Source organism: Xenopus tropicalis, chromosome 2 (genome assembly GCF_000004195.4).
Source record: "Xenopus tropicalis strain Nigerian chromosome 2, UCB_Xtro_10.0, whole genome shotgun sequence".
In the NCBI taxonomy this organism is placed as follows: domain Eukaryota; kingdom Metazoa; phylum Chordata; class Amphibia; order Anura; family Pipidae; genus Xenopus; species Xenopus tropicalis.
Window position 1 is genome coordinate 148,638,216 of NC_030678.2, and position 13,234 is coordinate 148,651,449.

General features: G+C 43.3%; 1 protein-coding gene across 2 annotated transcripts in view; it reads left to right on the forward strand.

Annotated features, from left to right (window-relative positions):
- asic1 (acid sensing ion channel subunit 1) overlaps positions 1-13,234 on the forward strand; it is a 166,894-nt gene that overhangs the window by 24,984 nt on the left and 128,676 nt on the right. Inside the window, exon 1 of one of the 2 annotated variants that reach the window (XM_004911961.2) lies at positions 9,190-9,861. The exons of the other annotated variant lie outside the window; for it this stretch is intronic. The gene's annotated coding sequence lies outside the window, so the exon portion shown is untranslated. Of the gene's footprint in view, positions 1-9,189; positions 9,862-13,234 lie in introns of those variants that run through there. 2 annotated transcript variants of the gene reach the window in all.

Genomic DNA, 13,234 nt, shown 5'->3' on the forward strand with positions numbered 1-13,234 from the left:
ATTAAATATAAAAAAATCTGTTTGGATTTTAATGCAGGATTCTGTTGGAGACAAGCTATTAACTGATGTGTCCTGTGTCAGAACAATGTTCATGGTTTAGTGACAGAGCAGCCACCTTCCTACTGTAGCATTCATTTGGCCATTGGAAATAAATGGACTGCATTAAATAAATAGAGGGGGTGCAGCTTCTCCGTGCTTCCTCACTCGCCGAAGCAACATGCACTCCCTGCAACGGTTGATATCCAATCATCTGCGATATCTGGCCTACATGCCCAAAATGCTCTGGAAGTATGGTCAAAATTGGCCAAACTGCTGAACAAAATCATGGCATGAATAGCTATTAACAAGTCAGCAGATTTTTGAGGACAATGCATAAGGCCCAATAATATAAGATAAGATCTAAAATATTTTCCCACAGATCTAAAATATTTTCCCTTAAGGTGGCCATACATGGGCAGATTTAAGATGCCAATTCAGCCCAAGTTAGAGGCTTATGTGCCCGTGTATGGGGCCCTCTGAGAAACCTGCCTGAAAATGGACAGATGTTGATCAGACAGGACTCATTGATGCGGTCCTTGCCCCAACAGCTTGCATTGTGATCCTGAGGGCCAAACAATCGGAACTCAAGGTTGGCATATTGGTGAAAGAGCCTCTCATTTGGCGACCTCACCAAACAAACAGATTTACATGTATGCCCAGCATCAGTCCTATGTCTCATGTGGCATTTTCTCTGTCAGTAAGGAAAACACCAATTTAATCCCTGTATATTAGTGTTTTCAGTGTCTGCATATCTCCACAAGCTGAGTAAATGTCACATGTGATACCTGAAAAAAGTTAGGACCTCCCCTTAAGTAGCACTTTACGAAGCATCGAAAAAAGACGCCACTGGTAATTTGAAGAGTTTCCATTTTCTCCATTTTTTTACTGTAAATTTGGATTTTATAGTGTAGAGAGTATATTTAAGACTATGGGGGGCTGCATCAGGTCTGGTGCCTCAGGTGACAGTGTATGAAGACGTACCCTTGACTAGCCCTTACACGTAAACAAAAAGTATATCAATCAATATTTTTCAGTGTTGATTAAACATTACGCACTGTTTTCAGGAGTATTTTTCTATTTTTTATTCATAATAGTATCCCTTTAAGGGTGAAAGCCAGACAGAGAATAGTGTGTTCCACAGGGTGACAGCTATTTAACAAATATAATTTCCCTTCCCAATTTCACGCTTGTCACCTCATCTGAATATACTCCATAGTAATTACATCCAAATATTAATATGGAATATTAGGATTCTAGAGCATTTTGCACAAATAAATTAAACAATTACTTTGAGCAGTCTCAAAGCACAGTATTCATGCAACCGTTTTCTCTGATTGTAGGAATTAAAGGTTTTATATCCTTGCACATCCATAGTGCCCAGCGAGGCATATTATGCTACACTAGGCTTTTTTATTCCTAGTTCCTAGTTCTCATCAATCAATTAAATAATGGTCCCTACATAGGACTGGCACCTTTTAATTTAAAGTAAGTCTGGTTGTGAGGCGTGACAATGGTTGGTGACATCTTGGACAGGGCGGCTGATGTTTTGGGGGCAGAAGCTGTACAGGTGAAAACCAGACAGGTGGCAACCCTATCCCCAAGTAGGCAACTTTTTGGCATGGCCCAACTGTCATGTGGCCGAAATTTAAGTAGGTTTTAAAATCCTGTTAGATTAAGACTGCATCAGCATGCTGACGTGGACCTTCTTTGATGGGTTTCCATAGGCAGGGCGGGAACTAGGGGAAGGCAGGAGAGGCACCTACCTAGGGTGCAATGGTGGTGGGAGGGTTGCTAGGCACGTACCTCTTCTGTCCTCTACCCCTAGACTGTGTTTGTTATGTGCACACTGCTGTGGGGGTTCGAGGTGGTGCCCTAGGCAACTCAGCTTTCTTGGCCAGCACTGTCCATATCAAAAAGCAATCAGATCAGCCAAATTTGGCACAGCGTGTGGGTGGTCAAATCAGGCAGAGATCTCCTCACTTATGGCAACATATCACCATTAAGAAAACTTCACAAACCTGCTGGAACAGTAATGCCAAAACGTGGAAAGCAACAGAGCCACCCATTTCTATAAAAGCAATCCAGCAATGGTGTGACATTATGCCGAGGGAAGAGCTCATAGTTATCCAAGGGAGTCAGAGTTGCAGTTTAAAAAACAAGCTGGAGGGTTAGAAGATAAGCATCCCAATTGTATATACTGAAAATATGAAATCATTTTTTCACATTATATGTCTGTACTTGTAGCTAAATTCATTATCACCCCAAGTAGCCCCAAGGTTTAGGGCCCAGTGCACATGCTGTGCCCTGCCCTAAAATCAGCTCTGATCACCCCCCTATGTCACGCTCTCTATCTCTAATATGCATAATACCTTTGGAAGAAAATGCCATAGTAGTGCTTATTATTCCCCTATTAGTTGATCAGCTCGCTTTGTCTCGCATTTTCAACACCTTTTGTCCGAAGGTCGCGGGCGCTGCAACATTTCACTCAACGCCCCCATACATCGTATATTGTATTTGTTCCTTTATAACCAAGTTCTAGGCTTTTTTTTCCTGCCGTCATAGTAAAATCTATAAATAGTGGGTTCAATGTTCCTTCACATTCAAGGAAACAACTTGAAGCAACATGGGAATAAAAATGAATATTTCAAAGGAAAAAACGTTAGCTGAACTCAAGTTGCTCCTGAATGACAGATCATGGCAACTCTAACGACACGTATATATAGAATTATAGGGTCTCGGAAATCACTGCACTTACAGGACGCAAAAGTAATGGGAGGGAAAATGTGGGATTTATTGAGATGAAAAGATATTGCACCGCTACATAGTATGTACTTGAGTGGAATAACAGATGAATGGCAAGTTTTCAAGGTGGATTCATCTTGATGATGAACTGAACATGAACAAGTGAGGTTATCTCTCTACAGTACCTTTATACTAAGGGGCACATTTACTAACCCACGAACGGGCCGAATGCGTCCGATTGCGTTTTTTTCGTAATGATCGGTAATTTTGCGATTTTTTTTCAGCGTCTTTACGATTTTTGCGTAAAAACGCGCGTTTTTCGGCGTCTTTACGATTTTTGCGTAAAAACGCGAGTTTTTCGTAGCCATTACGAAAGTTGCGCAAAGTCGCGATTTTTTCGTAGCGTTAAAACTTGCGCGAAACGTCGCGCCTTTTAAGTTTTAACGCTACGAAAAAGGCGCGACGTTGATGTTGGCTTACACACTATTATAAATATGGCCCAACCTTGCCTCTTGATACTTGCATTTATATATTTGATTGTGAGCTACTTTATTACTCATCTGAGCTAAGCATGGTGGCCATTATGGCAGGCAGTATGCCAGGCCCAGATTTGTGAATAAGCCATACATGCCTAGGACAGCAAGTTGTGAGGAGATCTACCCAGAGCTGCTTAAATGCTGTTCTGTGAGTGCTACTATGCTGGCCTGCTCGTATTGGTGAATTGGCAGCAGATTCAAAGAGCTGTGGCTTGCTTGTTTGTGATACACTTGGTATTGTTCACTGTGGGGTTTGCTGCTGGGGCTTTAGGGAAAGGGGTCAGCAGCAGATCAGTCAGGTTTTGGGGGCAATAAAGGTAAGTCCGGCACCTTTATAGGGTAGTAATAAGTAGTGTTGTAACAAGCTGTGACTGGGCCCCCCTGGACAAAAAATCTCCACATGGGCCCAGAAAGCACAGCCTTCTCCCTACCTGCTCACATGTGCATATACGCCACAGCTGGACCCCGGACCTACATAAGCAGTTGTGGAAGAGGCTCATTTTTCACATTTTGCCTTTAGAAGTTGACTGGAGAGGGCAGATTTCAGTGAAGCGGACCCCACGGTCTGGGCCCCCCTGTGACCACGAGCGGATCACTGCCTTAGACAAATGCTACAGGGTGCTGATTCCCGGTCTGCAGATAAATGCAGGCCGAGAATCTGCCTCTAAACTGCCACCCTTTCCCCGGTACCTGCACCGGAGCCATTGCATCAGCACAGATGCAGGCACATAGAGCAGATTTCAGTGCTGAAATGCATACTCACATGCTTTAGCGCCAAACCCACAAATCATTCTATGGAAAAAGAAGGGGTGTAACTATAGAGGAAGCAGACCAACTGCTCAGGGGCCAAGAACTATAGGGGCCAATGGGATTAATCAGCAGTAGCAGTATATGTTTATGAAGAAAGTCTTGTTTAGGGGCCCTTTGATATTGCTGTGGTGCCCAAAAACCATTCCACTGCTGAAAAGTGCATGTCATAATTCAGTGTAGCGCACACTTGGGTGTTGGCTTTAGTAAAACGTTGTGGAAAGAACACTGGGGAAACACAATCACCTGGAGGGTCTGCCTCCCACCAGATTTAATAAATAAACATAGCAACAGTGATATTTTTTCAACAAGCCAACTGCTTTACTTATCCTAAGCATACATCTTCTTGGTATAACAATGTTGTCACAAACACAAGAAGCACACATCAAACAATTCAATGGTCAATAAAGGCACTTCACAACTTAGACTCACACTGTTTGCCACTCCCTCCAGGGATAGTATAGTCTGCCTTGGTGATCCAATCTCCCATGATAGCTGAACTCTCAATGGTATCTTGCTCCCTGGCAAATCTCCTGCCCTTGAGCTCACCCACTCATGTCTATGCAATGGCAGTTAATCACCGCAGGGTACTAACCTCACTATCCCCCTTGTTGGAGCCTTTAGCTGATTGGATAACTTCTCATAACTTGCCTTTAACTAACGTGATTATGAAATAACTGCATGAACTTTATCTTTTCCTAACTGGGCCTGCCACCTGCCAGGCCAGATCCTGTACCCACCTCCCTGCCAGGTGGGATCCAGGAAAAATCATTTGAACATATGGGAGCTCTCACATTTATATTCATAAACACTGCCACCTACTGGGCATTTCTTGAACTGATATCACATCACTTTAACCTAAGGATAAAAAAGTGGTTTTACATCACATTATCATGGTCCCTACATCAGTAAATACATCCCAATATAAACAGGTGATGTTACTGTATAATAAGTAGTTTATATAAATAGTTCAACTACTTAAAATGCTAATAAGTCAGTCAGTTCATTGGGGGTCAGTGGAACTCCACAGTCGGGCCAGACCACAATCTCCATTAGGTTGCTCTGTATTTAATGTAATGCAGGCCAATGAAAATAAGCAAAAATCAATCACCAGCATCCTTACCTCAAGCTGTTCTACATTGTTATAACTTGTTACATAAGTTATGTAAGTTGTCTCCCCTGTAGCCCCCTAGTAGTGGACCTGGGGGTGCCTAACAAGTTGCCCTTGTTTTAGTAAAAAGATAAGTTTGGAGAGGGCAAACAAACAAACTGAAACCCATTTTGGGATCCATGGGTTTATCCCCAGTTTGGGTTGGTCCAGTTTAAATTTGGAAAACCATGGTTTGGGTGAGTGCCAGACTGGAGAAGTACATGGAAGCAGAGGTGTGTGCAGAAGTGCAAAGCAGGAAGATGGGGGTACGGGTTAGGTGCAGGTCCTACAACAGCAACATTTTGCGGACTTGGGTTGGGTGTGGGATGAGTTTTCCCTGACCCGCACATCACTAGAAAGTAGTTGTTTAGATTACCAATGCACGCATAAACCCCATGTAACAACCCCATGTAACAACCAGTCTCTCATTTAAATCACTGCCTGGTTGCTAGCGTCATTTAGACCATAGCAACTAGATAGGTGCTGAAATTTCAAATTGGAGACGTGAACAAGAAGTTAAATAATTCAAAAACCATAAATGGCAATTTTTTTTAACAAAAAGTTAATTTTATGGTGAATAACCCATTTAAGAAAATTTGTGTAAAAATCTACTAAGAAAATACTCAGTTCTTTAAATAAAACAGGGACCGCTTGTCCATATATAAACCATTCTTTCTAAACTTGCTTTATATGTCTTATTATACATTTGGTGTCTTTATGCTGGGAACTATATAACAGAACAGAGGAATATATAACAGCTCAATTATGTCAGCTAAGGGCAGAAGTGCTCGGGCACACCCAGGGTCAGACTGGGCCAGCAGGAACTGGGAGAAAACCTGGTAGGCTCCAACTCTCACAGGCCCTGTGCGCCAGACCCACTCCCTGCCAGGATCTTCCCCGAGATTTCTCAGTGGGTGCAAGTCTTCAGGAGGAAAGAAAAGTACAAGGTATGTAGTGTGTTGATTTAGGTGGAAATAAGATGAATTTGAGTTTTTCTTAAACTAAAAGAATAGACAGAATGTGTTTTCAAGCATAAGTTTGATTTGTTTTTGCTTGTGTTTAAGTAATGTATAGTTGTATACCGATCCTTTAATCAAATGACTATTTTCAAGTACACTCCCTTTATAAAGAACTTTTCTTTATCTGTAAGCCTAAGGCACAGGCTGCAGTTGATGAGGGAATGGCTCCTTTGTACTAAGCTCATTAAATCTATATAGACATGCTTTTATCAAAAGATCCACATGGAAAAAGCATAAACAAAAAAAAGTTTCAGAAAACTTGTGAAAACCGAGACTTCTTCGGCTTGTTGTACAATAACTTTTTCGTAGCAGTTTTGTTGCATAATCGCAAAAAAAATAACACTTTGTTTCAGTGACAAATTTGGGTTTTTGGCAACAAAAAGCCCACCCCCCAAAAAAAGGCGCTAAGGTAAATGCCCCCTTCTGTGTCTGAATGCTGGGACCTATATTCATTTAGTATACAGGAATATATAAGGGCTCATTTATGTCAACTAAGGGCAGAAGGGCAAGTGCGCACTCAGGGATGGACTAGGGTTATGCTGCTTTTAGGATTTGTATATCCTTCTGTTCTATCATACCCTGCAATATGTATGTTTAATACTTCTGGTACATTTAGCTATATAAACATGGGAGTACAGCATGAAACATACAAGGCCAAACTTTCTTTATAAACCTGTTCTCTGGGGGATATTCTGTTTAAAGTGTCTGCCTTTGGTTATTTGTGGTTGCCCAGGAGTGAAAGTTTAGAAAACATGTGTCAAACACAAGGACCGCGGACCATTCCGGCCCAACTGGCTGTTTTATGTGGCCCCTGGTGACTGTGCCTGACCATGCAGTGTGACAAGTTGTCTGACTGCGCCACTCCAGGTGCTCCAAGCAGCCACACTTACATTCTGCCCTGCAGGGTGTGTGGTGCGTATTACGTCATTCCACATCTTGCATCCCGCAGGGCAGAACATAAGATCGGTGGCCTGGAGCGGCGCAGTCAGGCAATTGGCCACGCTGCATGGTCAGGCACAGTCACAGCACCATGGGGACTGGAGAGGTGCAGTCAAGCAATTGGTCAGCTGTAAGGTCAGGCACAGTCACAGCGCCATAGGGACTACAGTGGTGCAGTCAAGCAATTGGTCAGCTGTTAGGTCAGGCACAGTCACAAAGGGCTACATAATGAACCTCTGCTCATCTATGGCCTAGGTTGGCCAGGCTCCCATCCAGTCCTGGAACAATCACAAAGGGTTAGGCTTACCTTGTAATCATATCTTTTAGCATTTAAAGGAACAGTAACACCAAAAAATGAAAGAGCTTTAAAGTAATAAAAATATAATGCACTGTTGCCCTGCACTGGTAAAACTGGTGTGTTTGCTACAGTAAAACTACTATAATTTATATAATAAGCTGCTGTGTAGCCACGGGGGCAGCTATTCAAGCTGGAAAAAAGGAGAAAAGGCACAGGATACATAGCAGATAACAGATAAGTTCTGTAGAATACAATAGTGTTTTATCTGTTATCTGTTATCTGCTATGTGCCTGTGCCTTTTCTCCTTTGAATGGCTGCCTCCATGGCTACACAGCAGTTAATTTATATAAATTATAGCAGACTTTCTGAAGTAAACACACAACTTTTACCAGTGCAGGGCAGCAGCACATTATATTTTAGTTACTTTTATACACTTTCATTTTTTGGTGTTACTGTTCCTTTAACCAGGGGCTGTTGCTGCACTCAGGGCCTTCATAAAGGGAATGTTCACCTTTACATTAACTTTTAGTATGATTGAGAGTGCTATTCTGAGACAATTTGAAGTTTGTCTTCATTTTTTATTCTTTGCAGTTTTTGAATTATTTGAGCTTTTGTTCAGCAGCTGTCCAGTTTGGAATTACAGCAGCTATCTGGTTGCTAGGGTCCAATTTAACCTAGCAACCAGGCAGTGGTCTGAAAGAGATACTGGAATATGAATAGAAGAGTGCCAAAATAGAAAGATAAGTAGTAAAAAGTAGCATTAATATTAAAATTATAGCCTCACAGAGGAACAGTTTTTTGGCTGCCGGGGTCAGTGACCCCCCCCCCCCCCCATTTAAAGCTTGAAAGAGGCTGAAGAGAAAAACAAATAATTCAAAACTATAAAAAAACAAAAAATGAAAACCAATTGGAAAGATGCTAAGAATAGGCCATTCTACAACATACCAAAAGTTAACCTGAAGGTGAGCCACCTCTTTAAGCCAAATTGCACCCTGAGGGAAATATTACAGTGAGCAGTACCTAAAGTCTCCCTTCCATTAAACCTTAGAGAGGAGTTGTGAATGATTTAATTTTCACTGTAATGTCTCCACAGTCCCCTTCATCTCCTAAAGCCATGACAGGTGCTCAGCCTGTGGCCCTTCAGCCTTTGCAGAACAACTTTATACATCAGGGCTGCCCAACTGAATGCCTGGGGCCACTTGGAACCCCCGAAGAGATATTCATGCCCTGCAGACTTTTCAAGAGTTCCATTAAGTTTGCCAGAACAATTTTATTATAAGCATTTATAGTAAATAACTACCCACCATATGCACTGCTGTAAGTAGGGGGCCCCACAGTGTCAAGGTTGGATTAGATATCTCCACATCAGCAGGGCTCAGCAAGCCTGTATTGTGGATAAATACACTGTAAACAGAAACATGAGATACTTCTAACTGAGCTTCTGGCAACTGGAGAGTTGTGGCCCAACTGTGGCTGGGGGGACTTGGGTTGCCTATACTTGTATCAGTTTTTGTTGCCATTCAAGATTAACTGTTCTTTTGCTGAACTGACCCTCAGATGAATTAATTGGGGCACTCCCAGTACCCATGAAGAAAACAATGTGTGCCAGTCTGGTTGGTAAGTGGTCTCTAAATGTATTGCTACTCTACCAGCAACACATGGCATTCTGGGCCCCTGTGCTGTAACTCACTGGTATCAAAGTGAATGGCAGGGGGTGTGCCAGGGAGCAGCAAGATGTCAGGCAGCCACTCAGTCCAGTTGGGGACTGTGCCACAGGGACTTACACTAGCTCTGACCTGGCTCATTTGGGGGCTCATTAAACAAGTGAGGGGGGTGAGGGCAGGTCTGTGGAAGTGAATGAAAGAAAAGAAGAAATGTAGTCTGCAGTCCGGCCGCTGCTGTGCCTCAGAGGGAATGCTTAATGGCTGTGCTGTTTGTCCTGATAGGAATTCTGAAACAGAGCTATGGGGGAGCAGCTGGCTGGGGGGGGAGCCGGGCTCACAGACACACTCACACAGCCATGGTGAGCGGGAGAGACGCAGACGCACGGAGGGGACAGACTCACACACACACAGCAGTCACAGTGGAGAGACAGAAGGACTAGCGGCAGCAGCAGCAGCATCTCAGGCAGTAGCGGCACACACAGGCGCTCACTCACACACACTCTCATACTGAGAGGCAGAGCACGACTGTCTGCTGTCTTCTGTCAGACTCTGCGGTACTGAGGTGCGGGGGGCTTGTGTTTGTCTCTGCGGTGTCGAGCGGAGGAGCTTTGCTGTATGCGATCCGTCTCATCAGTGCAGAGTCTCGTCAGACTGGCCCTGCCTGCAGGTGAGTGCCGGCAATGGAGCCCTGATGTCTCCCACATGTTGTACTGTGGCGGATCTGTATGTCCCCATTGCAGTGTGTGTGTGTGTAACGTTGCATGTGTCCCAGTGTGTGTCTCTGTGTTTGTAAGCGCACATATCTGCTTTCCAACGCTGTGTGTGTATATGTACAAGAACAAGCTGTGTAAGTGACAACTATGACTGACTGTGTGTGCCCAGAGCATTCCTGTGTAGATCCCAATGATAGCTGGCATGCCTCATCCACCTGCTTGGAAGTCACTGTGTATGCTCCAGTTCAGAAATGAACATACACTGTATTTCAGCTCTGTGAGAGTATTTACTTGTACACTTACATATACCTGCACATAAATGGCAATATTCTGTATGTATAGTTGGTGCTGCTGGGCTTCTTTGATGACCTAGTGATGAGTTTGCATTTGTATATGGGCTTTTTATATGCGCTGGGAATATGTAAATCTTCCATTGCTGAGTGGATGTGTATGGCATGTTTATTAGCAAATGCCACCCTTGTGTTGCTGTGACTACTTTATTTCTATGTACCGGGCATTGTGAGCCCAATAAGCGCTCAGTGTGTAATGTGTATCACAACACTTGCTGTACATGGCTTTAAAAAATGTGTTTCTCTGTAGCAGTTTGGGTGTGTAGCTCTTCCCATTTGTGTGTAACAGTAGAAGTGCGGAGGTGTGTCTTCCTAATTGGCCATCAGCCGTGTGTGGTCTAAAGTGGGTTTATTTGGTAGCAAAATAAAGAAGGCAAATGTGTCCCAAATAGATGGTCCCATTCAAATCATGAGGGTCCCCTTCAGTATTGTGTATAAATCTGTAAACATTCTGCAGTTCAAACTGGCACAGATCATATATGCAGATAATAATACATTTATAAACCCATGACTTCCTCTCTGCTTTCATATTGTCAGCTTGTTTCATTTATCAAGTTCTTGGGAAGCTTTTCCAGCAGTTTGAAACACAGAACAGATGTTTTTGCAGCACTAGAGCTGCCTTTAGACAGCACCAAACAGGGTTGAATGCCCTGAGCCTTGCAGAGTAATAACTATAATGTGCTGAAAGATCAGTAACAACTCTTGACTGTGCTGGCAGCACCTTTACTAGCAGATGGTATAGATAGCAGGTATAGTAGGGAGAGATGGTGCCTATAGTAGCAGTGGGGGGATAATAGCCTCTGGGAAGGGACTGTGGCTGTGGGATAGCAGGTATAGTAGGGAGAGATGGTGCCTATAGTAGCCGTGGGGGGGATAATAGCCTCTGGGAAGGGACTGTGGCTGTGGGATAGCAGGTATAGTAGGGAGAGATGGTGCCTATAGTAGCAGTGGGATAATAGCCTCTGGGAAGGGACTGTGGCTGTGGGATAGCAGGTATAGTAGGGAGAGATGGTGCCTATAGTAGCAGTGGGATAATAGCCTCTGGGAAGGGACTGTGGCTGTGGGATAGCAGGTATAGTAGGGAGAGATGGTGCCTATAGTAGCAGTGGGGGGATAATAGCCTCTGGGAAGGGACTGTGGCTGTGGGATAGCAGGTATAGTAGGGAGAGATGGTGCCTATAGTAGCAGTGGGGGAATAATAGCCTCTGAAAAAGGGACTGTGGCTGTGGGATAGCAGGTATTGTAAGGAGAGATGGCACTTCTAGTAGCTGCTGAGATAATGGTCTCTGGAAAGGGACCATGGTTCTGGAATAGGTGTCTATAGGTTTGAGCATAGCCAGTTTATGGAAAGGGGCTAGACACTGTGGCCTGGAGCAGCAGACATAAGTAGAGCAACCTCAAATCGTACACACTGCTCAGTCTGTGGGTCTTTTCTTGATATTGTGTTTCAACAACAGCTAAAATGCTATAGGCTGGACAGTTCTATTTAAAATATTTCTACATACTGCTGTAGTCACCACTGCCTGTTTGTAGACTGACAGTTTTATTTCTGTGTTTTATTTGTACACCCAATTATAACTATACATATATGTTCCTTTCAGTATAATAATATTCCTGACAACAGCTATATATTATTCCATTCTACGAGGTACATGCATTCACAAATTTAAACTCATATGGCAAGGCAGTGGTAACCAACTACACACCGATTATGCAGAACTAGAACTGTGAGCAAATCTCAGTTGGTAATACAGGCAGGGATGGTTGCTGAGTTGTAGTCCTGCAGTAGCTGATTAATCCTATCTTAACTTTTTGTGTTCTTTGCCTGACTTACACAATGGCCTGTAGGTCAGAATCCTGGGAAATCAGTATTTCCAAAAAATTTTTGGAGCTGTGAAATAGATTCTTCATGCAGATCAATAGGCCATTAACTGTATGGTGCATGCGGTGCTTTATTTATGGAAATTCATAATCTATAGTGGTGATTAAAGTACATGCAATAAGAAAAGATTAGTACATGCAATAAGAAAAGATTAGTAGAATAAAAATATATAAACGGTTATCATGTTTTTATAAACCACGTAAATGGTATGCACAGATATCTCCTCTTGCATGGATAATGTAAATATTTTTACATCAACATTTTCTGATTTACCACAATTTTTGACCAGTTTTGTCTTCATCAATCAGTTGGATTTTTCTACTATTGCAGTTTAGCAATATATGGGGGCTTCCTAGGAGCCTTACCTAGCCTAGAGTCTTACCACAGGGGTGTAAATAGGTTCAGCAGACTCAGCAGCTGATAGGGTGCTCAGGAGTGCAGAGGCTTCAGAGGAGCCCAGTCATCCCCCCCCAAGTTTGCGGGTCCTTAAACATTTGACGTGGGGCCCAGTAACATAGGTGCTAATTTGCTCCAGTGCAGCTATAAGCAACTAATCAGCACTTTGATTAGCCTTCTAAAAGTTGCAATGTGCTGGTTATTAGTTATATTAGTGAACCTGCCACTATAATGTAATAAATAGTCTTAATTTTGCTACTTGTCTAGTAACCCATAGCAACCAAGTATTCACTGGCCAGCTGTTTGAAAACATCTGATTGTTTGCTATGGGTTACTACTGTGGGCAAACTTAGGACTTTTTATTACCTCACATTGAGGTTTTGTATGCTATAAACCTCACATTTAGGCCAATTTAGGTTCACATTTAAATATCACTGACCCAGTGGCGTAGCAAACCCACCTCCCTTTCCAACTCCCTCCTCTCCCTGCCCTGACATGTCCTGCAGACCCATTCTCATTTAAATCCCCCCTCCTGCCCACTCTCTTGAGAGCCAGCGATGAGCAGAGAGTTAAATGCAACACTGGTGGAAGCAGACCCCGTGGTCCCCCCCCCTTCCCACGCAGGGTCTGATTCCTCTATTGTTACGCCACTGCAGTGACCTAAGGCACAGGCATCACATGTGCACTTATAACATCTAG